Source organism: Orcinus orca, chromosome 17, assembly GCF_937001465.1.
Source record: "Orcinus orca chromosome 17, mOrcOrc1.1, whole genome shotgun sequence".
NCBI classification, from domain to species: domain Eukaryota; kingdom Metazoa; phylum Chordata; class Mammalia; order Artiodactyla; family Delphinidae; genus Orcinus; species Orcinus orca.
In genome coordinates, this window is record NC_064575.1 from 76,094,854 (window position 1) to 76,121,822 (window position 26,969).

The 26,969-nt window shown below is 41.0% G+C and overlaps 1 long non-coding RNA gene across 1 annotated transcript in view; it reads left to right on the forward strand.

Annotated features, from left to right (window-relative positions):
• The first annotated feature begins 1,089 nt into the window (after positions 1 to 1,089).
• Positions 1,090 to 26,969, forward strand: part of LOC125961866 (uncharacterized) — a 36,501-nt gene continuing 10,621 nt past the window's right edge. Inside the window, exons 1-3 of the long non-coding RNA XR_007472952.1 lie at positions 1,090 to 1,160; positions 3,356 to 3,408; positions 17,084 to 17,167. This is a non-coding gene — a long non-coding RNA (uncharacterized LOC125961866). The remainder of the gene's footprint in view (positions 1,161 to 3,355; positions 3,409 to 17,083; positions 17,168 to 26,969) is intronic.

The window sequence follows — 26,969 nt, forward strand, 5'->3', positions numbered from 1 at the left end:
TTTTCTGGAGAGTTCTGACTTCAAAAAGCCAAGTATATTTTTCCCCTGAACCATCAATATAGTTTAGCTTTGTCTCCCAAACTGGCTTTTACATCCTAAATTGATACAAATACACTTTGTGGAATCACCGTGATCTTTTAAAGATCTGCTGGTCAAATGCATTGCCAGCCTTTGCTATAGAGTATTTGGAAAAGCCATCAGCCTAAATGCTCTCAGGAGAAATTCCTCTTCCATGTTGTATACTTTGTCTAAAAGGATCATGTTTTTACATTGTGGGCTTCCTCTGTCTCCCCAAAGTATAAAAATATGAGTCTGCATTTATATTTCAATTGCTCCAAAAGTTGAGGTGACTTTTTTGCTACATGTTTCTGCAGGAGAAAGTTTCTTTGCAAGTCATGAACTTTAAATGCACAACCTTCTCTTTTGCTAATGAGACAGCAGCCCAAATTTTTACCTTCTGACTCTCTGAGGCATGACATTCTGTTTTATCGTTTTTTAACAGGAAAATGGCTTGGACATTTCTGGAGTAGATATGATTATATTTGTTGATGGGGTTTGTTAAAAATGCACTCACATTTGGCCTCTCCTAACATGAACATAAAATACATTGCAGACATTAAGGATCCCAGATAGTCTGCCCATTAGGACATTAAGAAGCAGATGTGATTAAAGGGGCGTGTACTCTGTACCTTACAGGCAAAACCACTCATACTGCTTTGCGTTAACTGAATGTTAAGGTTTACAGACATGAGGCTCTTCTAGGCAAACAGCTTTCCTCCCTATTCTCTAGACTAATAACAAGCACACGGGCAACAACAACAAAAGCTCAGTATCTAACCACTATTACCACAAAGAATTTTCCGGCTCCCTGTTGTTGTACCAGGCAGTTTGCTAAGAGCTTTACACGTTCCTCTTTTTACTTGGCTTGACAAATTTTAGAACTATTATTAGCTTTTTGCATAGGTGAGGAGACCCTGGCTTAGTGATTTAACAGCAGGAGACATCCACATGAGGAAGTTATTTCTGAAATGGAAGAGAAAGAGAAAGAGCAAAAGGGAACTGATATTAAATTAACACTTACTATGTTCCAGACATTTTACAGAAGGTGGTGTCACTTGGTACTCAGAGCAGCTCAGAAGATATATAATCTTACTCCCCAGGTGAGAAAACTGAAGTTTGGAGAGATTAAGTAGATCAAAATTAGAAATCTAGTAAACAGGAGAGATCAGATGCAAATCCTTGCATTTGACTCCAGGGTTGAGTGCTCCACATTATGTAATGCTGTCTGCTAGTTGGGTACCATGCCTGGATACACTGGGGCAATTAATAATCTTCTGCCTTATAGCAGCTCATGATCTATGTTGGGAAGCGATTTGTATACACACGACTAATACTGGAATGAAGACAGAATTACTTAATGTATGTTCCAGATGTGCATTTGAGACGCTTGGGGGAAGATGCTTCTCCCATTTCCTTCCATTTGTAGGGAGATCATTTGACGTAACACTCCTGGTCTCTCCACTTTGTAGAACAGAGTTAAGCATGAACCCTCTTCAGAAACAAAACAACACTACTTTGGAGTGTGTGATATTGTGCCTTATAATAAGAAATATATATGTGGTCTCCACCCCTGCTTCTGGAACCAGAGCTGCTAAAACCTTTGGAATTTCCTAGGTGGTGAGAGCAATAAAGGTGTCTTGTGTTACGTTAATGAGGTGACTCAAAAGTCACCCTAGTTCAACTAAGGATGGGGAGCTGGTCACCAGAGGAAACGACCAGAGGGTTGAAAACTTTCAGTCTCATCCCCTTAATCTCTGGGGAGGAGAAAAGGCTGAAGGTCTTAATACATCACCCCACCAGTTGCCCATGGCCAAGGATTTAATCAATCACGTGTAAAGCGAAGAATGGCGCTCATTATCCAGTTCTACAAAGATTAAGTCACTAGCCCTTGCAACTGCTGACTGACAGTACACCCTGAAAGGAATTCAGAACAAAAACCAGGAGGAGGCACTCTGTGCTTTGGAAAAATGGCCCCTTAGGTAGTTAGAGATATCTCAGGAAAAAAATTCAGTGATCTGCAGGGTGAGCTGGAAGGTGGAGACCTCAGAGAGCTGATGATGAAAGTTCCAGTCTGGGTTCAAAGATCTGAGAACCAGGAGAACTGATGGGAGTTTCTGTCCAAAGATTGGCAGGCTCAAGAGCTGGGAAGACCCAGTGTTTCAGTTTTGAGTCGAAAGGCAGGAAAACAGCCAGTATCCCAGTTCAAAGACAGAAGACAGGCAGGGAGAATCCCCTCTCACTCAGGGGAGGGTCAGCATTTTTGTTTTATTCAGACCTTCACTGATTGAATGAGGCCCGTCCATATTAGGGAGGGCAGTCTGCTCTGCTCAGTCTACCGATTTCAAAGTTAACCTCCTCCAGAAACGCTCTCACAGAAACACCCAGAGTAATGTATGACCAAGTGGCCAGACACCCCATGGCCCAGTCAAGTTGACACATAAAATCAACCCCCATCCTCCATATCCACTCCGTACTCCAATCACCCACATACACCATACAAATAAAATGCCTCGTATCCACAGGGCATTTCGGAAACAGCAGCTATTGTGTTTATTACCCTAAGATGACTGTCAGAAGACACACAAGGCTTTCCTTTTCATAAGTCTTTAGTCACAAGATTGAAACAAGTCCTTGGACACTGCTGAGCGGGCTGCCATTTTCAAAAAGAGCCTAGGGCTTCCCTGGTGGCGCAGTGGTTGAGAGTCCGCCTGCCGATGCAGGGGACGCGGGTTCGTGCCCCGGTCCGGGAGGATCCCACATGCCGCGGAGCGGCTGGGCCCGTGAGCCATGGCCGCTGAGCCTGCGCGTCCAGAGCCTCTGCTCCATAGCGGGAGAGGCCCCAACAGTGAGAGGTCCGTGTACCGCAAAAAAAAAAAAAAAAAAAAAAGAGCCTAAATCATCATGCTAAGGGAAAATGTACGGAAAGAAAAACCCCTAAAGAAGCAAACTGTAAAAGATGCCAAGGCTTATAACAGGACCCACACCCTCTCTGATCTGAGCGTTGTTAGAGTCTGATTTCTTATGGCTCCTTCTGAAGGAGGATTTGTATCAATAGTTACTTGGGCTGATGGAGGTCTGGCCTGGTGAGAGACTGATACTGTCCCATGCCTTCTCAGCATTTCCACCTGAACAGAAAGACATATCTCTGGTTTATGTCACTCAGAACACTGCCCACTCACTCTAAGGTGTCTGTTGCTGAAATGCCAAGAGAAATATAATCATGATCATCATCATCATCGTAGTAATAATAATAATAATAGTAACTTACATTTATTTGGTGCTTACTGTTTTCCAGGTACCATTTTAAGCAGTACAATGTCATTTGATCTTCATAAAAACAACTTTGAGGTAGGTACTGTTATTATCTCCAATTATCGTATGGGAAAACCAAGGCTTGGCAAAGTAATGACACCATTTTAACCATAAACAAAAGATTGCTCACATTTACTGAGTGCTTTCTGTAGATGAGGTTATCTCATAGAATTTTCACAACAGATTATTTGGTAAAATGTCGTATGAATGAATCCAGTTATACAGATTAGAAACTTGAGTCTTAAGAAACAGCCTGTCCAAGATCACAGACTTCAAAAGGGAGATGCTTGGATTGTAGCTTATGTCTGTCTGACTTTGGGACTTTTGCTCATGGTTAGAGTACCTCCTGGCCTTCTCCATCTTTCCTAAGAGGTTGGGTGAAAGAAAGGACAAGGAGACTAGAGCCAGGAGGCCTGGCTTGTCAGGCCAGATCTGGTATTAGTGTCCTAGGACACCTTGAATAAGACACTTCCTGTCTGGGTCTCAATTTCATCACAGTAAACTAAGGAGGGCTGGGACTAGATATTCCAGTGGGTCTCTCACTGCCTCTAGTATGAGATAGTGTAGTATCATGGAAAGGCTGTGGAGTTTGAGGTCAAAAAGACCTAGGTGTGAATCCCAGCACCCTCTTTTCTACCCTCACTTAAAAGCTTTATAATCTTGAGCAGTTTATTTACTTGGCCTATTCTTATTCAAAACTATACATTGAGCACCTATTTTATGCTAGAGATAATATTTGTCTGGGATGAACACAGATCACATCCATGCCTTCATGGATTTATGAGCTGGTGGAAGAGAGAAATGCTCAGTTTTTCTCTTTGAAAAAAATGGAAACGAATCATACCTACCTCATAGAGAAGCTTATTAAGATTCAAGGAAAATGCATGCCCAAAGCACACTGCCTGGCACCTGGCACTTGTGGTGCCTTTGGAGCCATGGCTGAATGAAGCCTCAGTGTATGTTGTCCTGGGAAATGCTTGCAATTGTTCCCTCAGCTGTTGCTTTCTATCGTGCGATCTGAAAGGTTGTTTTGTTTTGTTTCCCGCTGCCTTAGTCCTCACAGGGTAGATCAACTTAGTCCCAAGAATACATTGATTCTCTTCATTTTCACCTGAGACTCACATGGACCCAGGGGTTGTAAGAAAGGTGTGTTTCAGACTTTGCGGGTCAGGGCTCTAAGTGCCACTCAGGAGCCTTGAGAAGAGGTGGATTGCTGTGGTCAAGAAAGGCTGGCGCTGGAAGGGCAGTGAAGAGCAGAGTTGTGGTTAAATTGCACAGAGGGCTGGGAGGCAGACAAACAGGAATGAGCAGATGAAGCAGGGGCTTCTGCAGCCCACTGGCTGGGCGATCTTAGGCAAATCGCCGTCTTGTGAGCTTTGTTCGGCTCATCTGTAGCACCTGTCATTTTACATTGTACTCGTTCTTTCCAGCTGGGTGAGCTGTGTCCATATCCATGGTCTCTACCATGGTCCAACCACTGCCACCTCTGGCTTGAGCTATAATATATCAAAACCCTCTTACACCAGGAAAAATGTGTCCACCTTTGCTCCCTCTGATCCGTATGCATACAGAGTAATCTCACATGGCAAATATAATCTCATATCCGCTAGTTTACCGTCTTTTAATGTCTTCCCACTGTTCTTGAGGTAGCTAACAAAACCTCAGCATGACTTCTGAGTCTCCTCCAGGCTTGTCTCACTCTACTTTCTTCTTATTCCTCAAACTCCAGCCACACCGGCCTCTTCTCGTTTTCTCCTGACTCCAGAGCCTTTACTCAGTCTGTTCCCTCTACCTGGAATACTTTTCCTAACCCCCACCCTATTGGCTAGTTGACTTTCACTCATTCTTCATATCTTAGCCCAAGTATTACTTCCTAAAAAAAGGCGTTTCCTGATCCTAAAGACTAGATGAGGGTCCCCTTTCCTTCATAGATTTCCCATAGTTTGTCATTTTAGAGGTGTATTTTTTGTATTACTATTTTAAAGTGTCTGTTTCTCCCATTTGACTGTTAGTTCTGTGAGCACAGAGTCCCCATTTTATTATTTTATCCTTATCATCTACCATAGTGCTTGTTACATATTAAGTGTCACGTAAATAAATGAATGAAGGAAGAAATGAAATGAATACATTTATCTGTCCCCCCCTTTGGAGACTGGGAACCAAGGCTTCATTATTATGGACCCAGCACATAGTAAAGCATCTGGAATTAACAGACAGTTTTCTACAAGTGTGTGTTGATAGAAGGCGCTTCAGTAGCTGCTGTACTGGATGGTTTGAGAGTCTCACCCAAACAGGTTTCTGTGACACTGAGTCTCTGCCCCTCCACTTCTCCCAATGACAGTGAGTTGGCTGTGTCGTGTCATGCCTTTTTACCATCTACGCACAATTAAATGAAAACCCAAGACTCTAGACAAAGCCTTTCTGTTTTCAAGTGTTTAAGATGCTTGACGTATCTAAACGGTGTCCACGACCCTTGTCACCCTTTGTCTTTCTTGTTAATAAAGGACATATGTCTGCTGATTTCAGCAGAGCCTCAAGTGCTCCCTGAGCTACTGAGATGAGAATAAGTCAGTGCTTGGATAGTCTAAGAAACACGGGGACAGAGGGACTGTGAAATGTTAATTGAAATAAAGCGTGCAGAGGGTGATGAAGGGTCATACACATGTGAGAGGAGCAGGAAACAGAGAGGTGTTGGCCTGGGGTATTTTATAGGCTGTGTGCCTCCAGGCATTTCTCCTAAGGATGCCCAGAGAGGCCCCTTCCGGAAAATGTCTCCCTCCAGAAAGAGAACTGATGTAGAGAAGTCTGCCTGCTTGTTTTCTGACTTAATTCCTGCTCTCTTTTAAAGCACCATGCTGGGGGAGAGCATTCTGTAGATATAAAGCTGTCCTGTGGAAGACAGAGAATTTGGGAGTCCTGAGGATAAAGGTTTAAAGAAAATACCTCTCCACCCAGCTGATCTGAAAATCAAGGCAGCCTTTTGTTTCACTTGGTAACTGTTGAAGTCAATCCTCACCCAGACTCTCTGCATAATTAATACCTGGTGTTTGCATAGTCGTCTGAAGATTTTAAAGAAACTCTCACATATATTTTCCTCAGCAAATCGACGCAACACCATGATGCTGGTATTACTCTTTCCATTTTACACAACAAGAAACCAGGATAAGGGACTCGGGCATAGTCAGGCTGCTACTAAGTGGAAGAGCTGGGAACTGGGAATAGTACTCAGATATGCTGCACTAAGACCCACTGTTTTGTTTATTTTTTTTTTCTGGGACTATTCTGGTGGTCCAGTGGTTAAGACTCCGTGCTTCCACTGCAGGGGGGCACAGGTTGGATCCCTGGTCAGGGAACTGAGATCCCACATTCTGTGCAACACGGCCAAAAAAAAAAAAAAGTGGTTTTATTTTTTCCTACGATGCCCTATAGCACCTCATTACTGTGATCCTGTGAATGAATCAGGTGTGCTCAGAAGCATGACAGCTTTTTCAGAGATCTCGAATTGTGCTCTTATATGGGAGAAAAAGAGAGAAATGTTCACGTATGATTGGAGAGCTGAGGAATTATTGGTTGTTGAGATTCACTTCTGCTGCTCAGCTGCCTCATCTCCAGAGTTCCTGCCACCATCTGCGTCCAAGCCTACAGCATGTGGTATCAGGATCACTTCAGGCATCTCCTAACCAGTCTCCCTGCCTCAGGTTTTGCTCCCCATATCTCTGACAACCCAGCGATGCCCTGCTGTGGCCAGAGTGACACCACTAAAAATATAAATTTGAATCACACCATTTTCCTCCTTAAAATTCTTTGGTGGTTTTCCACTACTTCCAGGGTAAAGTGCAGAATCCTCGGCAGGGCGGATACACCATTCATAACTTGCCCGCTCTCTGTGTTATCCCTTCATCCACTAAACTAACATTTACTGAATGCCTATGGGCTGCTGTGCAGCACCGGGGAGAAGCACATGACTAGGTCTGATGCACAACGACTGTCCAGTCTGGAAAGGGGTTTCAGATATCCTGAATTTTATCTTCTGGCCACCGCGGGAGGTTCCTCCTTTCCCAAACTCTCTGTGTGTTTATATTATTCCCATTCTCTAGGATGTCTACTGCACCCTAAGCGCGCGTGCGCACACACACCGCCAAACACCCGCCACCAACTTTCTGCCTGGTGAATCCGTCCTATAAGGCAAATGTAAGTTGTTACTGCTTCACTCTTGACATACCTCTTAACAATGCTCAAGAGGTTAGTTCGTTCCCCTTTCTTTGCTTTAATTAGAGCATCGCCTTGGCCTTGGATTATAATTATTTGTGTGAACATCTGTGTTTCCAAAGCCTTGTGGCCACCTTGGCAGGAGGGACCCCACTTTCTCTCCTGTCAGTGCTAGTGCAGAGCAAGGCTCCAGGCGTGGGTACTGAGCTTCTTCACAGCTCCGTGTGCCTGGCTTCATGCTGCATGAGTTAGACATCGTTCTGGCTGTACTGGCTGTACCCCCGCCACCCCCTCCCTCTTGGGTTTAGGTTCCAGAACAATCCTTGGCCACCTGTCCCGCCCTATTCTTTAGAGGCAGACTTTCCATGGAAGGGTTGCTTTGCTCTGTGTAGTGTCCACTGGCACATAGCCCACTGCATAGCCCATAGCGAGATCTCAAGGAACAGCTATTGCTTTGGGAAGATGACAAGGGCTTGTCGTTAAAATTGCTGGGAGTACATAACTAGCACCCTTTTGTTTTATTTATATATATATATATATATATATATAAACGGGCATACCTTGGAGATACTACAGGTTCAGGTCCGCCCCGATAAAGTGAATATCCTATAAAGCAAGTCACACGAAGTGTTTGGTTTCCCAGTGCATATAAAGGTTGTGTATACACTATACTGTAGTCTCTTAAATATGCAATAGCATTATGTCTAAAAAGCAATGTACATAGCTTAATTTAAAAATGCTCTTGCTAAAACATGTTAACCATGATCTGAGCCTGTAGTGAGCCGTAGTAGTAACATCAAAGATCACAGATCACTATAACATATGACAATAAAGAAAAGGTTTGAAATATTGCAAGAATTACCAACATGTGACAGAAAGACAAGAAGTGATCAAACGCTGTTGGAAAAATGGTGCCAGTAGACTCGCTCAGTGCAGGGTTGCCACAAACCTTCAATTTGTAAAAATCACCATATCTGCAAAGTATAATAAAGTGTAATAAAACAATGTATACCTATATATGTATAGACATATGTATACCTGTATACGTATAATACATGTAATATACATATGTGCTATATAATATATATAAATACATCATAGGAATGGGTGAATAATAAGGATGTGTACCATTTATTGAATTTATAACACATAGTCAGTTACTAGTGCTTTGGGTCTGTATGTTCTCATTTAATCCGTAAAATAACCCTGTGAAGTAGTTATTACGTTTGCTTTACAGATGAGGAAGCCAAGACTCAGGAAACCTAGGTAAATTAGCCAGATTAGTCACATGTCTTGTAAGGGACACAATGCAATTTCCAAATAGATCCAGGTCGCTGAAAATGTCTATGCTTATGCTGTACTTAAGAGGCAAGTAACTTCACTCATGAAAATATAGTTATATGGAAGGATGCAGGTCAATTTTTTTTCCTCTGTGAAGGGAAACAAAATAATAGCTCTGTGCCACTTCCTTGGGTATGGTCCAGACTCAGTTTACCTATTCTGCAATTTGTTACCAACTGACCAGGTTTGTACAGGATGGGGGCAGGTCTCAGGATGCGGGATTTTCGGTCCTAAAACCAGGACCGAGATCACCCTAAATTCAGGGCTGATATGGTAGCATTAAAATACTCAAGATAAAATTTATTCGATCACTTGCTTTATACCAAAGAGTGTATGGTGTTTGTGTGTGTGGGTGTGCAAACACCATGTAGTACTGTTAGAAGAAATGGAACATATTTTCTTATATCATTTATTCAAACTCCAAAAGAGAAGCTGGACTAGACCAGAACAGGAGCAGCTTTGGCTGAAGTCTAAGATACTCATCCTTACCTGCTGTAGGATGGGGAAAACCACAGACACAGGCATAGGCATATCCTATCACTCACTGCACAGACCCACACATACTCTCATGTTCCCCAAACTGGACATATTTTCCACAATCTCACCTTCTATTCAGGCCCTGCCAGAGATATAAGCAAATATTCATGTAGTCACACAGCCACAATTTACATATATTCACTCATTAGACATAACCATACATAGGCCCACCCAGGTTTATGTTGGATTCATAGGTATTCACACATTATCGCATACTTGCACCCAAATAGACTGCAAAAGTACATGTATACCCATCCAAATACACTTTCAACAGATATTACATGTATCTGCATGTGATGCGATGTTTTCATGTTCACATGAAGCAACACATGCAAAGCAAAATTTGTCATGTCAGAGATACTCCTTGATATGGATATGTATATGCGTTCATGCTTGCAGATACGCCACTGCACATACTCATGGGCACAGAGCTGATCTTTTACCTGCTATGTTACCCTCACTTCCAGAAGCATTTTCAGAGATGCTAACGTATTTGCCCTGATGCCTATGTTCAGTCACACTCAGAGGTGTAAAGGATACACAGATTCACATACATGCACATGCGCATTTGTATACTACACACCTTTACCCACACGTACACCATACATATACATACGTGTGCACACATGCACAATATACCCTGCGCAGTTGCTTGAATTCCCCTCTGTGACAAGACAGCATTTAAAGGCAAACTTTAAACAAGAAATATAGATACATACATACATACAGCGGGCACACACACAGAAGTATACAAATATTTTAACCCTATATTGCATCTACCTATAACTACTGATGTATATGCGTTTTCTTTCTGTGTATCCTATGGATGTAGGATACGTATCTACAAGATCCACAAACAGAAAGGATCCCAGGTCAGATGATTCTCCCTACTTCCCACATTGCCCCCAGTACCCAGTGGAGCCAGTGGATCTGCTGATTCTTTGTGTCATCTTCAAGGAAGACGGGGGTTATGCCCAGGCCACTTGTACATGATCTTTGCAAGGCACCACTGCCAGCGAGGTCCCCAGAATTAGCACGGCTCAGGAGGAAACTGACCATGGAGGAATGTTTTTCTACTTAGCTAAAAGGATCCGGCTCCTTTGAACACAGACTTTCTGCTCAGAACTCCTAATGCATTCCACATTTGGCCATTAAATCCTAATTGGAGGCCTGCTGGGGGAGGTATGAGGGCCCAGCCTGCCAGCATTTCCTGGGTCACATCCCTGCAAGACCCAGCCTGACCCTGTGCCCTTGTTTGACCTGCCCTTCTGAACTCTTAATCCTACTACTGGTCACAAAGAATTAGGAGCTCGGTTTACTCCTGAAACCACAGGAGTGTCCCCTTTGGTCTTCCTCTCATCTGTCATCTCTGCTCCCCACCCCCGTCCATCCCACACACATATACACACTTTGTTATTCTTTCCTTTCCTCCTCCTTGGTAAGGAGTCAGGATGTCTTGTGGGGGCTTCATTGAAAGGCTCCAAAAGCCTGAGATTTTTATGATGAAACCGTTGTCCTTGGTAAATGTCAGGCCTTGTATTTGATGATATTTATGACCTTTTTTCCATTAGTCTGCCATTTTCCTGAGAAACTATGACCCTGGCCCTGTCAGCCTAACCAGGCCAGTTTTATATATAGTAAGTGCTGTGTGGATGAGAAGAATCTTGCTCTCCCCAGCCCAAATGACTCTATCCCATCAGATTCAGGGCATATCTCACCAGGTATCAAAAAGCAACCAGAGAGATAGGATAAGGATGAAATAGCCTTCAAATGATCACTTTGGAGGGTCTGGATGATTTTGGAGTGAGACCAGCCTTAACCCTGCCGCTCACTAGCTGTACTGACTCGTACAAGGCACCAACCATCTTGGGTCTTCAGTATTCTCATCTAAAAAGTGGTGATGATAACCCCTGCCCTGTAAATACTGTGAGGATCCAATACATGAACACAGGGAAAAGTGCTTTGAACAATTTAAATATTAATCCAATATCACTGACGTTGAGATAATAAAGGGGCTCCCTCTTCATCAGTGGGAGCTTCAAGATAGACTAAGAAAGAGAGATTATGATTGCCCTGAAATCTGATGAAAACCACTTTCATGGCCACTGGCTACAAAATACAGGGAGACAAATTCTGGTTCTATCTAAGAAATAATTTCCCAAGGGTCACACTGTAAGAGGATGAAATGGGATGCTTTGGGGTCTGTGGTTTCCCCGTCGTTGGGGGTGTTTACCTATTGCCTCCTGACCATGTCAGTTTTTGCCTTGCTTCAATTCTACTTTTTCAAAGATGAATTCTCCTGTAGACCTAAAGTCTTCTCCAGTTGCTGAGCCAGCCAGAGAAGGTCAGCCATAAATCAATCGGTGGGCCCCGGTTTCCCTATCTAGAAAGACTTGGGATTAAAGAACAAGTCAGACCTGCACCCAAGTCTCCATCATGACTGCTGAGCGCCCATCTGTCAGTAAAGAACACGGGTGCTGGTGTCAGACTCATGGTTTCAAACCCTTGCCGCATCCCTTACTAGTGTTGAGGCATTGAACAACTTAATGAAATTCTCCGTACCTCAGTTTTCCTATTTTTAAAATGGGGATAGTGATACTACTTACTTTATAAGATCATTGTGGGATTAACTGAAATCATCCATTTAATGTACGTGTCCCAGTTTCTGGCATGGAGAAAGCTTTGGTCATTATAATGATGACAGTGCTGATGGGGCGTTAATGTTGATGATCCGAAGCTGAATTTTCTTTAATATGTAATTTTTTATATTAGACCCAGAAGCCTGTGTTCCATGGAAAGAATTCAATTCAAGCCCATTACCTATAGTCAGGGCACAACGAAAAAAAAAAAAAATAGACGATGCTGTAAAAAATAACTCATTGGGGCTTCCCTGGTGGCGCAGTGGTTGAGAGTCCGCCTGCCGATGCAGGGGACACAGGTTCGTGCCCCGGTCCGGGAAGATCCCACATGCCGCAGAGCGGCTGGGCCTGTGAGCCATGGCCGCTGAGCCTGCGGGTCCAGAGCCTGTGCTCCGCAGCGGGAGGGGCCGCAGCAGTGAGAGGCCCGTGTACAGAAAAAAAAAAAAAGCTAATTGGAGGAAGGGGATCTCATTTTAGATTGAGTCAGGAAGGACAGCAATAAAGCAGTGGCATTTAGCTTAGCTCTAAAGGATGAATAGGGTTTATCCAGGTGTAGAGTGGAGGAAAAAGCATTACAGACAGAAAGAAGTACATGGGCAGTGATCCAGAAACATGAAAATGTTTGGTGAGTTGAAGTAACTGGAAAAAAACCCTAATGTATCTGGAGCATGCTAAGTGGTACTATGCAAGTTTGGTCACAGGACAGATCCTGCAGAGCCTTGTTCGTCAACCTTGTTAAGGTTTTTGCTAAGGGAAGGATCTTAACACATGAGTAGCAGGGTTAGTTTTATGCTGGTCACATGCAATTAAGTCACAGTGCAGGATTTAAAGTAGCAACATCTTACCATAGCCTAATAGTACTACTGTTAGCCTTTTGCTAAATTAATGAAGAGGGAGAGGAAGGTTGACCACATCATGGTTGCATTATGCTGCAGTGTTTCACAGAATCATTAGAAAACTGTCTTAGAAGTCACATATGAGCACTGGTGCTCAGCAGAGGCTATTACACCTTCACTAGGATCTACAAGGTCAGCTTCTTGTCTTGTGCAGTCTCGCATGCCCAGAGCCTAGAAATATTATATGTCACGTAGTAGGCACCCAATAAAATTTTTTGAATTAAATAAATCAGCTCTAAGGACAGTCTGAGCTACTGTCACCAGTTGGTGACTTCTTTAGCTGTTGAATTCAGCAGGATACTCTTCTAATACACTTGTCCTTAGATCAATTTAGTTCAGGACAAAATGTTCTCAAATTCCAGCATCCCTCTCAGATATACTCCTGGCTCCCCATTTTGGGGGAATCTAGGCCACATGCTAACACTCTCCCAAATACTTTTTTGCAATCTCACCAGACATTGGACCTGCTTTCTTTGTAGACCAGTATACGGGAGAAGTGTAGGTAGTAAGATGTTATATTTTTGGCTTCTCTCAGTTTTTCCATAATATTCCAAATTGAGTGAAACAATACTAGGACATCAAATTCAATCTGCATCATCATACCTATGTGAATATTTTTTACAATAATATGATAAAAGGAAGCATTCCAAGCTGAAGAATTTGCAATAAGAAAACAATTGTAAGCCAGGCAATATGTGAAATATATTTTCATGCTGCTTCTTAACATTTTTTTCTGCATTCTGAAAAATTTTATGTGTTGTTCATCCTGTTTTGTTTTTGATGTGAAATGGTAGCTCTAGTAGATGGTGGTTCGTTTAACATAGTTAGATGTCAAAGTGAAATCAGTTTCCAAAATTACTTAGTTAACATGTTCTTAATCTCCAGAATCCTAAAATTTGGGATCCATGTAAACCAGAGAAAGTGTCAGAAAGATAAATAAAGCCTCCAGGGATCCGTGTGAAGCAGGCTTTGAATATAAGGTCTCACACTTGCACAAGTGGAATTTGTACATATGTCATTATTTTCAAGATAAATATTTAAAACTTCACTCCCATTATGAGGTAGAATATAATTTTAGTTATTCCATAGTTAATAAGTGAGAGAGAGGATTCAATTAGTTCTTTCTGGAGCCAAATTACCTCTTAGTAGCCAGTACATGCTACTAATAGCTCAAAAAATAATTATTGAATTAATAAATTAGTGAATGAGTGAGTGAATGAATGATCTTACTGGAAGGAAAAAGGACCTTAATACCATACAAATATGAATTTGAATTTTGGCTTTGTCAGTTACCATTGTTGATAGGTTGTATTGTATTTTCTTTAAGTGTTTTAGCCAGTTCAGGCTGCTATAACAGCATATCATAGACTGAGCAGCTTGTAAACAACAGAGAATGATTTTGGGACCTAGAGTCTGAGATCACAGTGCCAGCATGGTCAGGTTCTGGTGAGGACCCTCTTCCAGGTTGTAAACTGCCGTTTTCTCCTTGTATCCTCACTTGGGAGATGAAGAGGGTGAGGAAAGCTCTCTGGAGCCTCTTTTATAAGGGCACTAATCCCATTCATAAGGGCTCCACCCTCATGACCTGATTACCTTCTGAAGTCCTCACCTCCCCATACCCTCACACTGGAGATTATATTTCAACATAAGAATTTCAGAGGAACACAAACATTCAGCCCATAACACTAGATGTTCAGTCTACATTCCCTCTAAGAGGCTCAGACATTCTCATTCATTGCCAATGGGAGGAGAGCAGGTGTGATGACTTAGCAGAGATTTAAGAGCCCCTGTGTGGTTGACTTGTGACCTCTCCCAAGCTCTGTTCAGAGTCTGCTCTTTCAGCTGTATCTGACCATGCAGACATATGAAACAAGCCAAGGCTGATCCACAAAAAGTAAATGTGAGTTGTTATAAGCCTCTGAAATAGTTTTGGTTGTTCACTTCTGCCTCACAAACTTGAAGAGTCTGACTAATGCAATATTTGTTTGATCTTGGCCACTAAAGCACTTCAAGCCTCTTTCCTCATCTGTAAAATGGGATAATATATACCTACTTTACAAAGTACATATGGGGATTTAATGAGAAAACAAAATAGCTACACTGTGCAGACATACTACATGGTATAAAAAGAAAGTCTCAAGTGTCTTCCTCATTTATGTGAAATCTTTTCAAGCTCATTCTCTCTCAAAGTGCTACTTTATTTATTTCTGAACTCTTCAGGAAATGAAAACTATTCGTTTTCATTCCAATTCAAGCATCTTCATTTATCAAACTCTATTTATTAAACACCTATTATGAACAACATTCTTTGGCAGGCATTGTGCCTATAAGGTAATGTTTTCTTATTCACGCTTTCCAGCTGAAGAGCAAAATAAGCAGGGGAAAAAAATATGTGTAGCACATGTACATAGGTTTCTAGCTGAAAGCAAATCTCTGCCTTAAAGGGAACTCCGATTCCCACTAGTGTTTTAATTAAGAGATTTAAATATCAATATTTTATGAGAGTTCACATAATCAAACCTAATTAATAGGCCAGAGAAACAAATCCAGAATTCAGACTACGAGACAGGATTGTTTTAAACCAGTATCAGTGCTGAAATGTGGAGAATAGTTACCCCAAAACATGGAAGTGGAAAATGAGCAATCAAAGGAAAGCTCATTAAAAATAGTGTTAAAAATGTATCATGACAGCAAAGTGAGTAGTGGTATTTCTCTAAGTGTGGTCCTCTGAACACCTGCATCAGAATCACCTGGGGAGGCTAATTAACAGGCAGATTCCTCATCTCTGCTCAGGCTTATCTGATTAGAATCTCTGATTAGACACGTTAAAGAAGCCACATTTGTTAGTCTCTCCCAGTTTGCTTCAGGACCTTACATTTTTGCTGTTGTTGTTGATTTGTTCATTTAAAAAAATTTTTAACATCTTTATTGGAGTATAATTGCTTTATATTGTTGTGTTAGTTTCTGCTGTATAACGAAGTGAATCAGCTATATGTATACATATATCCCCATGTCTCCTCCCTCTTGTGTCTCCCTCCCACCCTCGCTATCCCACCCCTCTAGGTGGTCACAAAACACCGAGCTGATCTCCTTGTGCGATGCAATGCGGCTGCTTCCCACTAGCTATCTATTTACATTTGGTAGTGTCTGTATGTCCATGCCACTGTCCCACTTTGTCACAGCTTACTCTTCCCCCTCCCCGTGTCCTCAAGTCCATTCTCTACGCCGCCGTCTTTTTTCCTGCAAGACCTTACATTTTTTAACAAAACTATCTTATTACTTAATTTCTGATATGTTTTTAACTACAGTATGTGTAATTCACACAAAGTGAAATGTACAAATCCTAAACGTTAAGTCTGATGTACGATTTATTCATTTGACTCCGTTGAATTGAACACACCTGCCCTCACCACCAAAAAGAAAATATGGAACATTTTCGTCACCTGAGAAAGTTCCCACGTGTCTTTTCCTAGTGCCCCACCTCTGTCCAGAGAGAACCTCTTTCTGACTTCTGTCACCATAGGTTATATTTTCTTGCTCTTGGGATCCACATAAATGGAATTATACACAATGTATATGTGTGAGTCTGTATGTGTGTGTGTGATTTGCTTTGCACATATTTTTGAGATTCAGTCATGTTTCTATAGTATCTGTAGTTTGTTCCTTTGAATAGTATTCCAGAGTATATCACAATTTCTATCCATTGTCCTATTCATAAACATAAGAATTGTTTCAAGTTTGGGGCTGTTATGAATAAGGATGTTATAAACATTCTTATATTATTTTTGTGAGCATATGTTTTTATTTCTCTCGCATAAATATCTAGGAGTAGAAATGGCGGATCGTATAGTAAGTATATATTTAAACTTATATGATACTGCCAAAGAGTTCTCATATGCCTGCCAGCAGTGTGTGAGAGTTCCAGTTGTTCTACATCCTTGGCAATATTTGGTATTTACAGTCTTTTTGATTTTTGCCATACTAGTGAGTATGGAGTGGCATGACATGGTGGTTTTTATTTTCACTTCGATGGAGACTAATAAAGTTAATTAACCTGATGGCTAATAATGTACTTCTGGTTATTTGCAGATCTTCTTTTGCGAAACATCAGTTCAAGTCATTTGACCCATTTTTTTCCATGCTCACCGCATTTGGAACAGCACAGCTCTGGAGGTAAGTGCCCTGACCTCACAGTCAAAAGCCTTGGTTCTTGATTGACTCTGCCATGAATCAGCTATGTGAATTTTTGGTCAGGTTGGCTTATTTGCTTCCACATCTACAGAATGTGGGACCTGCCTCTGTCATTCATTTACTTACTTCCATGTGTGTGTGTGGAAGCAGAACCAAAGCAGGAACTAAGAGAATAAACACCTATTTCCTAAAGAAGAGAGAATGCTCAGGGAGATCTGAGAAAATGCAGACATCAGACCTGCAGCTTTTTGCGTCAGTTCCTACGTGAACACATAAAGGTTCAATAATTAAAGGCTGTTTTTGAGTAATCGCAGAAGCAAATGTAGTCAGAATATTGTTGAATTAAAGGTCTTCCTTACCTTTAGCCTTACTCTCACCCCACCCCACGGAGTTAATACTACGCAGCTTCCAAGGAGGGAAAGAAGGGCTGGAGGGAGCTAATGAGAGCACAGAGGTTGATGGGTCCCTGAGGTTCTGTATTGTTTTGGCCATCTCTGTGAAAGCAGATGGAAAGCCAAGATGGGTTTATGGAAGCACAGCTGTGAGGGTGATCAGATGAGGCCCCAGGGTGGCAAGAAGAGACCAGGAGAAAGCAAAGAGCTGAGTGTGTGTGTGTGTTTAGAGCCCCTGAAAGCGTCCCAGAAATCTTCCACGCCTCGGCGTGGCGCCGAATCAGTTAATTCACTGTGTACACCCAAGACCTGAAGAGGCTTTGTAGACAGCACAGCAACAATGGAAGACTCATTAAATATCAGGTAAGATCAGCCCCCCTAAGACACTACATGGTCTCTGTTATTCTAAAATCCACCTCAGAGGAAATGTGAGGCAATGATCTTAATTGATTTCGTTTTGTGTTCCCATCTACAACTATATATGGAATTGAAACAATATAGAAGTTAAGTTAATATATAAAAAAGTAAAGGTATATTTATTTCCATACAATTTTGTGGACTGAAGTTAGGGTTCACTGTACGAAGAATTTTTATGTTCTAAAGCAACATATCTAACTGTGGCAAGTAGCCATGAAACCAGCACAACCCACAGAAGTATGTCTGAGTCAGACCAGCCAAAAACCTATTCCCTTAGCAACACTTACTCATGTTATCACCATTTTTTTTTTTTTTTTTACTAAGAACAATTGGAGACTAATGTGAGAATCTATTGCAGACAGGTTTTTTTTCTCCCTATAAAACTGTATACTGAAGACTTACTTAGTCATAGCACTCATTCTCAACAAATCCTTTTGCTGTCTTTGGAAACTCCTAAATTAAAGAATATTCCCAGGTATACATATTACTGTGAATCATGGTAGCAGACATATGATACAGTGTGCTGGTGGCAGGCATCGTGGCACTCTTTCCCAGTGAACCTGGAGATGGTGAGAATCCTTCAGAATTCAGATCTAAAGGCAGGCATGGCTAATCAATCTGAATCATCATAAAAATGGAAACTTCCGTGTGGTTCCTTGCACCAATCCTTGACCTAGGTATCTGGAATCTGACTCCTCCAATGAAGAATGTCATCCCTAGAATGGATAAAACTTTGTCAGATCCCACAGTGATGTTTATCTGTTGCCTGTGCTGCCACTTCTTACATCAGGCATAGGATTCTTCATGATGTTTCCCCCGTCCAGCTTTACCTCTCTAGCTTCTGCAAGTAGTGTTCCTCTCTTCCCACCATATGTTTTTAAAGTATATCAAATCCTCTTATATTCTTTATCAGTTCTTTGACTTTATAGACACCTTGTCTTCTCCTTGCATCATGTTATAGCACCTCATCTCACCATCACTACCACCACTACTGAAGAGGATCTTCTGATGAGACGATGAACTTGACCATCAAGCTAGTTAAATACTGTGAGCCTTTGGCAAATCGTTTCTGCTGTCCTTCAGCCTCATAGTCGCTGTTCCTATCTCTCCTTTCTACTCTTGGGGCTAGCAGTTCATAAACCACATCTGTCAGACACCCTTGCCAACTGGCTTCTTGTTAGTTTATGCCGTTGGGAGGCACACATGGGAGTCTGGAAGGAGTGAAGAAAAAAAAGTATGTTTTTCCCATCTTTTGGCACACATGGGAGTCTGGAAGGAGTGAAGAAAAAAAAGTATGTTTTTCCCATCTTTTGAAGGAGTGAAGAAAAAAAAGTATGTTTTTCCCCCTCCAGCAGTGGCAGCAACTGTGCTGGCTGGCGCATGTGCAGTCCTGGGCTCCCACTCAGGCAGCTAGTTTCCAACAACATCAACGTTGGTAGCAGGCAATGGTGAGCTCCGAGTAAAACCGTTCATGTTCTCTTTTTATTAGTTTCCTGCAGTTACTGACCTGTGACTGTCTCATTTTTATCCTTCTAGTCCTGTAACACCTTTGTCAGCAGTTATCTGTTTCCAGTTCCTTATTTTGTAATACCCAGAGAGGATTCTGTTTTCCTAATGCAGGATATGAAGAGCAAACAGGAAGATTATTACTTAGAAGTTGTCTTCAAGGGGCTCTAAGAAGCTGAAGTAATTGTTATGAATCATATCCTAAGAGCAAACCCTATCAGGCTGTATCTCTTGGGCTTTACCCTCATTTAAACTCTAAGCACTTGATCCTTCTCTAGAACAGGAGTCGGCAAACGTTGGTATGTAAGGAGTTAGATAGTAAACATTGTACAGTCGATGGTACAGTCTGTGTTGTAAGTACTCAACTCTGCTATTGCACCAGGAAAGCAGCCATAGACAATACATATTGATAAATAGGTGGGCATGGCTGTGTTCCAATAAAACTTTATTTACAAAAATAGGCAGCAAACCAGATTTGGCCTGTGAGTGATAGTTTGTTGATTTCTGCTCCATAGCGTCCAGAATGAGAGCATAGAACAGATAATCACTAAGAGGAGATAACCATTCATTCCAATCATCCATTGTTATTCATTTATTCAGTTTTCAAATCATTTATCAGTTATTTGCTGATGCTGCTCTAGGTAACTGGGACACAATGGAGATTAATATATACACATTTCAAAGAAGGAGTATTTAATTTTATAGATTAAAGCACAAGAAAATCTAATTTTCAGTAAGTCTGGAAATGTCCCTTTAACTCTAAATGTCAAGCCTTTCCCTGTTAACTTTTCCCCAGTCATAGACAGTCTGCCACCTGTCCTTGTGTAATCCTGTCATGACTCTAACTTTGACTTAAGAAGAAGTCTTTCTTTCATTCAATGAAAGGACATTTATTACACAGATGAGCACTAGCTTTCCAATCCAAGTGCAAGGCTTTAATCAGCCCCAAGAAACACTTAAAACACACAGAGCCTCTAAAATGTATTATCCTCTGGGGGAAAAAGAAATCCACTCCCCCACGCACAAAACAATTCCCTTGTTCTTATCATGGGAGAAACAAAATATACCAACAGAATGTTTCATGTATCCCCTAAATAATGCCTGTAATTAAATGCACCATGTACATGATCGAATAAAATTTCATTTGCTTTCCAGCTTCCTCTAAATAACACTACGATTTAGAAGATCAAAGCAACAGATCATTTTAAGTTTCTTAGATATTTTTTCAAGCACTAGCATTCATCTATTAAGAAAAAAAATACCTTCCACTATTCTGGAAAAGAACAATAGTAACTGAAGTTTCTCAAATTGATCTCAAATCTAATTATCAGTTTGAAATCTTATTTGGAACTTGTTTTCCTCCTGTCACAAAATGGAATTATTTCCAAAATTCAAGTTATCTTTTTCTATTTTTTTTTAATTGAAAACAATTTCAATCTAAAGAAAAATGTTTGTAAGATTAGTGCAAAGGATTGCCGTGTCTCCATTTACTCAGAGACCCCATTGAAATTTTACCAGTTGTCCCAATAATATTCTTTATGGCAGAAGGATGCAATCTAGTATTACATGTTGTTCCCAGTTGTCGTGTGTCTCTGATCTCCTTCAACCTGCATGAGTTGCTCAGTCTTTTCTTGGTTTTCTTGACCGTGACGTTTTTGAAGATTAGTAATCAATTATTTTATAGAATGTCTTTCCTTTTGGGTTTGTCCAGTGTTTGCACATGATTAGACTCAGGTCATGAATTTTTGGCTAGAATATCCCAGGATCGATACCGTATTCTCACTGCCTTCCATCAAGTGGCACAAGATGCCAACTTTTCCATTACTGGTGGTATTCATTATTGGTCACTTGGCATCGGCGAGTTTTCTCTGCTTTATAACTACTTTTGTAATTAAGAGATACCTTGCAAGGTGATTCTTTGAGTTTATGCAAAATCCTGTTTTACATCTCATTTCCATCCTTTAGTTTTAGCGTCCATTGATGTTTCTCACCCAAATTATTTCTAGGATGATCATTGAATAATTTTAAACTCTATCATCCCATCCATATTTATTATATTACTGCAACACAGAGCTTTCGTCTCTCCCCATTTATTTATTCATATATGTCATTGAAGACACATGGATTCCTATTTTACTGAATGAGCTATAATCCTTTACTATCATGATTTATACATACTTGCAAAGTGCCCAAGATTTGGCCGCCCTTTCAAAGAGGTTAAGTGACCTATTTAAAGTCACACTATTGTTTAAGTGCTAGGGCCAGGAATATAACATAGGGTTCTCACCACATTGATTTTTAAAATATATTTAAGCCTTTTAGGTTAATGAAACAAACATTTCATGTTCCTGTGAATATTTGGAATTACACATTCTGCATTATCTTGTCTTCAAGTTATAGAATACCTAGGATTTTCTTAGGTGAGCAAAAGTTATTGTTGTTTCAAATCACATACTATGTTTTGTGGACTGAATGTTTGTGTCCCCAGCTTCAAACTTCACATATGGAGACCCTAACCTTTAATGTGATTGTATTTAGAGGTCGGGACTTTGGGAGGTAATTAGGTTTTCATGAAGTTATAAGGGCAGGGCCCCCATGTTGGGATTAGTTTCCTTTTAATAAGAGGAAGAGGGACCAGAACTGGCTCTCTCTCCCCCATGTGATGATACAATGAGAGGGAGGCCATCTGTAAGGCAGGAAGATGTTCTCACCAGGAACCAAATCTTCTAGCACCTTGATCTTGGAGTTCCAGCCTCCAGAACTGTGAAAAATATTTGTCTATTGTTTGAGCCACTCTGTCTGTGGTACTGTGTTATAGCAGCCCAAGCTGGCTAAGACACTCTTTTAACAAAACTAATAGTGACATAATAAAAATAGATTTAAAATAATCTTGCCATTTGCAGCAACATGGATGGACTTAGAGGGCATTGTGCTAAGTGAAATAAGTCAGACAGAGAAAGGCAAGCACTGTGTGACGTCACTTACATGTGGGATCTGAAAAGTACAGCAAACTAGTGAATATAACAAAAGAGAAGCGGACTCACAGGTGTAGAGAAGCAACTAGTGGTTACCAGTAGGGAGAGGGAAGGGGGGAGTGGCAAGATAGAGGTAGGGGATTAAGAACTACCAACTATTGTGTATAAAATCAGCTACAAGGATATACTGTACAACAGGGAGCATATAGTTAATATTTTATAATAACTATAAATGGAGCATAACCTATAAAAATTGTATATCACTATATCGTACATCTGTAACTTATATAATAAAACATATAATTTATTAATTAAATAAAGGTAATGGAAAAACCACTATTGGTTCTATAAAAGTCATCAAGAAACGCCATGTGCATATTTCTCAAGTAATGACAACATCTCTTGCTGTAGCTCTTCGAAGTTTACAGAATGTTTTCTGGCACATAGTCTTATCACTTTTGAAGGATAGAAATGGATAGCTTTTGTGTGTTTTCCGTACAGCTTGGGTATTCCTGCTTTTCATTAAGAAAGTCCCCCTCTCCAATCTTATGTCTGCCGGAATAAGGAAGGAGGAATCAGAGAATAATGACTAGAAACAGGATAAAGACGATCTATTGGTAGCTTCCTCAGTGTCATTTTTTTTCTGCTACTGTTTACAAATGAAACCCAACCTGCACTTACTAAACGTTGAATTGCTATTTTGGGCATTTGGATCACAGTGAGCCATCCGACAGGAAGCTGGGAGACACTGGACGTCATGTAAGGAGATGACAAGTGACTCTGTGTGTGTTTGCCATTAGCTGTCTAGGCTGGCAGGGTCTTCCTGTCCCACATATCTGTATACTCAGCTCCTGGTGCTGGCCAGAAGTCTCCGATTTCTTCTTCAGTGACAGCAAGGGCAGTTGAGGACTTAAGTCAATGGTTACTGATCTGAAGTCTTTCTCAAAGGCAGAAGTGGAAAGAGCAAATCCCAACTCTGCCACTTCCTATCCTGATGTCTGGGGCAAGTGATTTCATTAATCTGAGCCTTACTTTTCTCACTACCATTTGAAAATGTGGACAATGTAGGAAGTAGTTATGAATGTGTTACATGCTGAATGTGAAATGATTCATACAGAAGTGACACTACACAACTGAGATAGAGTTTCTTCCGGGCTTCAAGGTGTTGTGAAATCTTTCGAGAAGGCAAGCTATGCATTGCGGTTCACCGGAATATCTAGGATTAAGATTATTATAAGTAATAAAATGACTTAATAATCCAGAGGAGAAAAGACTGTGTTGATAGGAGGTTTCCCAAGGGTGAGAGCAACTTAGCCTTTGTGGCTGGTCAGGACTTAAGTGACTGGCGTGAAGGAAGCAGTGAGACATTCTAGGTGTTTTTAGTTTAGTTTAAATAACAATTAAACAATCATTTGAATGTCTACTAAGAGGTAAGATTTACATTGCCACTTTAAATATGATATTAAATAATGTGAGCTCTGTTATTTTCCTAGGCTGCCATAACAAACTACCAGAAACCAGGTGGCTTAAACAGAAATGTAATCTCTCGGGACTTCCCTGGCAGTCCGGTGGTTAAGACTCTGCACTTCCAAAGCAAGGGGTGCGGGTTCGATCCCTGGTCTGGGAACTAAGATCCCACATGCCGTGTGGTACTACTGCCAAAAAAAATAAAAATAAAAGTAATTTAAAAAAAAAATGTATTCTCTCACAGTTCTGGAGGTTGGAAGTCTGAAATCAAGATGCTGGCCGGGCCTCACTCTCTGAAGGCTCTAGAGGAGAACACTTCCTTGCCCCCTCCTACTTCTGGTGGTTGCCTGCAACCTTTGGCATCCCTTGGCTTGCAACTTTGTCACTCCAATCTCCATTGGTCACTTGACCATCTTCCCCCCGTGTTTCTCTGTTTCTGTGTCTCTTCTTCTCTTATAAGGACACCTGTCGTATTGGAGTAAGGGCCTGCCCTGCTCTAGCATTAGGTCATCTTAACAGGCATCTTAATTCTACTTGCAAAAACCCTATTTCCAAAGGACGTCACCTTTACAGGTAACAGGGTTAGGGCTTCAACGTATCTTTGTGGGGTTCAAAAGATATTCAAAGATAGTCAAACCACAATAAGCTCTCTCTCCATTAGGAGTTCATAGTGAGAGACAGAGACATGACATCACAAGGTAACTGTAATATCATTTGAAAGATGCTATGTTAGATACTTGTTCAGGGTGGCTTATGGTGATAAAAGAAGAATGTTTAATTAGACAGCAGGGCGAGGGGATGGTCAGGGAGACTTTCCATGTTAATGTATCGGCTGAACTCTGAAGATGATCTGGAGTCAGATGAAGAAGTGGAGAAAGGTCTACCCAAGTGAAAGGAACAACACAAATGAAGCCAGGGAGGCATGAAATACTTTGTGTGTGGAGGAAACTGTAAGCAAAATTTCAATATTGATCGAAGAGCGAGAGGCAGAGAGAGCAGAAGAGATAACCCTGGGGATCTGGGTTGAGCCGGTACAGAGAGTACCATGTCTTATCATGTTGGGAAGCTTAGACCTGCATTCAGTTTTCCATCACTTACTAGAATAGTGCATATCACAGTGCGGTCAGGTCACTGGTTGAAGTAAATGGTATATAATTGTCCTAATTACAGTCGCTACAGTGAGCAAACACATAAATTCACAGTACTATGCATGAAAAACATAAGTGAAAATTAAAATAGTACCAAACTGCAAATGTATCGGAGTAATGGTTTTTGAACTGCCAACTCATGCAAGCATATCAGGGTTGTCTGGAAATTCAAGGTGGAGTTTCTGAGACTCTTGGATACTCAGTGCCACAGAAGACCAGGTACAAAAAAGGATTCGTAGCAACATAAATCTTCATGTTAATCGTAACTGCAAACATTTAAGTTACAACCTGTAATAGGCTAGCACTTTTTGGTAGTAACAAGTATACTGTTTAAAATAAGACAGACATGACAGTCTTGACTCCTAAGGATTTTAACAAATGGATTCCAAAAAATGTTTAAGGAACTATACATAAAAATGTATCGCCTTTAACATGGAACACAATTTCTTCCTCCAGCCCAGTAGTACTCCTCTTTCATAAGGACAAAGAAGCATTCCAGAGATGGACCAATTAATAGCATTTCATACAATTCCTTCCTCTAAACAAAACCCATTATTCCTTTGCTATCCACAGCTGGCCTCTTGAGATGTGTCAGTTACAAACAGAGGAGGACGCTAAGAAGTATGATTCCCATAAGCGATTACTGAGTGAACAAGGCTATTTGAGGTGCATTCCTTTTTGTTGAGGCTGGTGTCGGGAAAGGGCAACTCTTCTTTTCTATAGCAGGACCCTCATGCCCCTGTGATGGGCCTGGAGCAAGGGAAGGACTAGTGGGCACTTGAAGTGCTGAAGTCTGTGTCCCCAGACACCACTTAGAAAGGGCCTTATTTTTGGCCTCGTGCCCTTCTGCAGTTTCATTTCCACTGAAGAGTGGCTTGAACTCTGCAACCTTTTCCATCAACACTCGTGGCTAAAATTAAATTGCAGAGTCCAGGTGAAGAATGAACTCAAGCCCTTTCTAAAAGCCACCCTGATGAGCATCCCTTGCCAGGAAGGGAAGGAGAGAGAAACTCCCTTACACAGGATGTGCATCTGGAAGGCAAACAGAAGACGTTTTCATGAACTCCAGTAGATGGTGAGGGATCCAAAGATGAATAAGCTCTGTTCTCAAGGAGCTTAAACTCTAGTGGGGAACCTGAGACTTACATAGTGAATTCCATTACAAAGCATTTGATTACAAAGTGATTTAATTGAGTGATTAAAGACAGTGATAATAATAATAGCTATTGTCTATATAACTCAGTTTTCATGTACCAACTCCTTTCATATACATAATCTTAGTTGATTATCACAGCATCTCTCTGCTTTATAAGATGGTTCAGCCCATTATTTTCCCATCTGAAAGGTGGAGAAACTGAGGGCCAGGTAGGCAATGTGTACTGACCAAAATAGAAGTGTCTGAAAGCGATGTTAAGTCTCCTCTTTGTTTCAAAACACTATGCTATGATCCCAGATAATATGCTACTCCAGGATGGGGAAGGAAGAGTTGGATTCTGACTGGTACTAGGCAGTAATTTGATGGTGGTTACAAGTAGATACTGTGGCCTGAATTACAAAATCTATAACATTTGGTAATTTGGTGGTGGTAATTTGGTGGTGGTAATTTGGTGGTGGTTACAAGTAGATACTGTGGCCTGAATTACAAAATCTATAACACATTATGATTTGTCTTTATTCACCTGTTTACAGTGTAAGCAGAATATTAAGTAACACAAGATATGTTTTCCAAATGGTTAGGAAGTTAACTATCCTTTCCTCCATTGACTCATATGTTTATTTATAATTCTTTCCAGTCATATGCTTTTCCATTCCCTCTATTCATTGCTTTTACAATTCAAGATAATTTTGATATGATAAGTCACTGGGAATCCCCTTTTTA